General features: G+C 53.6%; 3 non-coding genes across 3 annotated transcripts in view; all 3 read left to right on the top strand.

Moving 5' to 3' along the window:
- The window catches only part of LOC139696091 (small subunit ribosomal RNA), a 1,865-nt gene extending 424 nt beyond the window's left edge, over positions 1–1,441 (top strand). Inside the window, exon 1 of the ribosomal RNA XR_011702568.1 lies at positions 1–1,441. This exon is cut by the window's left edge and continues 424 nt beyond it. This is a non-coding gene — a ribosomal RNA (small subunit ribosomal RNA).
- Positions 1,442–1,644: 203 nt separating this feature from the next.
- On the top strand, positions 1,645–1,799 carry LOC139696083 (5.8S ribosomal RNA). Its single transcript, XR_011702560.1, has one exon. It is a non-coding gene; the product is annotated as a 5.8S ribosomal RNA (ribosomal RNA).
- Positions 1,800–2,023: 224 nt separating this feature from the next.
- Positions 2,024–2,500, top strand: part of LOC139696098 (large subunit ribosomal RNA) — a 4,115-nt gene continuing 3,638 nt past the window's right edge. Inside the window, exon 1 of the ribosomal RNA XR_011702575.1 lies at positions 2,024–2,500. This exon is cut by the window's right edge and continues 3,638 nt beyond it. This is a non-coding gene — a ribosomal RNA (large subunit ribosomal RNA).

Raw genomic sequence — 2,500 nt, 5'->3', positions numbered from 1 at the left:
ACATCCAAGGAAGGCAGCAGGCGCGCAAATTACCCACTCCCGGAACGGGGAGGTAGTGACGAAAAATAACGATACGGGACTCATCCGAGGCCCCGTAATCGGAATGAGAACACTTTAAATCCTTTAACGAGGATCTATTGGAGGGCAAGTCTGGTGCCAGCAGCCGCGGTAATTCCAGCTCCAATAGCGTATATTAAAGTTGTTGCGGTTAAAAAGCTCGTAGTCGGAGGTGTGTCTCGGACGGTCGGTTCGCCGCTTGTCGGTGCTCAACTGGCCGGTCCGGACGTCCTGCCGGTGGGGTCCGCGAGGCTCCGTTATCCTTCTTTGGTCCTCTTCACCGAGTGCCTTGGTGGGCCGGCACGTTTACTTTGAACAAATTAGAGTGCTCAAAGCAGGCCGTTGGTCGCCTGAATACTGTGTGCATGGAATAATGGAATAGGACCTCGGTTCCATTTTGTTGGTTTTCAGAACTCGAGGTAATGATTAATAGGGACGGACGGGGGCATTCGTATTGCGACGTTAGAGGTGAAATTCTTGGATCGTCGCAAGACGAACCGATGCGAAAGCATTTGCCAAGAACGTTTTCGTTGATCAAGAACGAAAGTTAGAGGTTCGAAGGCGATCAGATACCGCCCTAGTTCTAACCATAAACGATGCCAGCTAGCCATCCGCCGAAGTTCCTTCTATGACTCGGCGGGCAGCTTCCGGGAAACCAAAGCTCTTGGGTTCCGGGGGAAGTATGGTTGCAAAGCTCAAACTTAAAGGAATTGACGGAAGGGCACCACCAGGAGTGGAGCCTGCGGCTTAATTTGACTCAACACGGGAAACCTCACCAGGCCCAGACACCGGTAGGATTGACAGAATAAGAGCTCTTTCTTGATTCGGTGGGTGGTGGTGCATGGCCGTTCTTAGTTGGTGGAGCGATTTGTCTGGTTAATTCCGATAACGAACGAGACTCTGGCCTGCTAACTAGGCGTCGGAATCTATTATGCTTCCGACGTAGCTATCTTCTTAGAGGGACAGGCGGCTCCTAGCCGCACGAGATTGAGCAATAACAGGTCTGTGATGCCCTTAGATGTTCTGGGCCGCACGCGCGCTACACTGAAGGAATCAGCGTGTCCTCCCTGGCCGAAAGGCCCGGGTAACCCGCTGAACCTCCTTCGTGCTAGGGATTGGGGCTTGCAATTGTTTCCCATGAACGAGGAATTCCCAGTAAGCGCGAGTCATAAGCTCGCGTTGATTACGTCCCTGCCCTTTGTACACACCGCCCGTCGCTACTACCGATTGAATGATTTAGTGAGGCCTTCGGACTGGTGCGCGGCGCTCGCCGCCTCAACACCGGTGGCGCCGATGTTGCTGGAAAGATGGCCAAACTTGATCATTTAGAGGAAGTAAAAGTCGTAACAAGGTTTCCGTAGGTGAACCTGCGGAAGGATCATTACAGCTTTCGATTATAAAATCGTAGCTTTGGAACGAATTGGTGAAGAGAAAAAGGGACAAAGAAGGCGAGCAGTCGGGTGCCCGGCTTTCAAAAGCCGGCTTTAAAAGACACACGCCCAACTCGCTCGCAAAGAAGGGAAAAAATTCCCAGTTTGTATGTTTCGATGAAACGAATTTTTTACATAAAATGAAATGAAAGAAAGAAATTCTAAACGGTGGATCACTCGGCTCGTGGATCGATGAAGAACGCAGCTAACTGCGCGTCGAATTGTGAACTGCAGGACACATGAACATCGACGTTTCGAACGCACATTGCAGCCCTCGGATTTTGTTCCCGGGCTACGCCTGGCTGAGGGCCGGCAATTCAGTTCGCGAACGGAAACGTTTGCGTACTGGGGCGACGAGCATCCCTCGCTGGGATGGATCGTCGCCCGGATTGATAGGGGGCTCTGCGGGAGATTGGGCGAGACCCGTCCCCGCCGGTCGAGGTGAGACGCTTCGTTATTTTTTGACGGCGTTCGCCTGCGGATCGGTGGGGGCTCGGTTATTACTCCCTCTCCACGGGCAACTATATCATTTGGGCCGACCTCAGAGCAGGTGAGACCACCCGCTGAATTTAAGCATATTAATAAGCGGAGGAAAAGAAACTAACCAGGATTCCCTTAGTAACGGCGAGCGAACAGGGATCGACTCCAGGGCCAAAGCTCGCGCCCCCCGCGGGGCGCCGAGCGCTGTGGCGTTTGGGAGCGTCCAATTTCCCGAGGGGCGCCGGAGAGTCCAAGTCCCTCTTGAACGGGGCCACGGCCCGGAGAGGGTGCCAGGCCCGTGCGACCTCCGCGCTTGCCTCCCGGGAGGGGCGCTCCTCAGAGTCGGGTTGCTTGAGAGTGCAGCCCAAAGTCGGTGGTAAACTCCACCTAAGACTGAATACGGCCACGAGACCGATAGCGAACAAGTACCGTGAGGGAAAGTTGAAAAGCACTTTGAAGAGAGAGTTCAAGAGTACGTGAAACCGTTTGGGAGTAAACGGGTGGTACCCGAAATTTCGAAAGGGGAGATTCAG

This window comes from Hetaerina americana, unplaced genomic scaffold, assembly GCF_022747635.1.
Source record: "Hetaerina americana unplaced genomic scaffold, ioHetAmer1.1.p SCAF_671, whole genome shotgun sequence".
In the NCBI taxonomy this organism is placed as follows: Eukaryota; Metazoa; Arthropoda; class Insecta; order Odonata; family Calopterygidae; genus Hetaerina; species Hetaerina americana.
The sequence above is the reverse complement of the archived record's forward strand: the minus strand, read 5'-3'. Positions and strand labels throughout refer to the sequence as shown.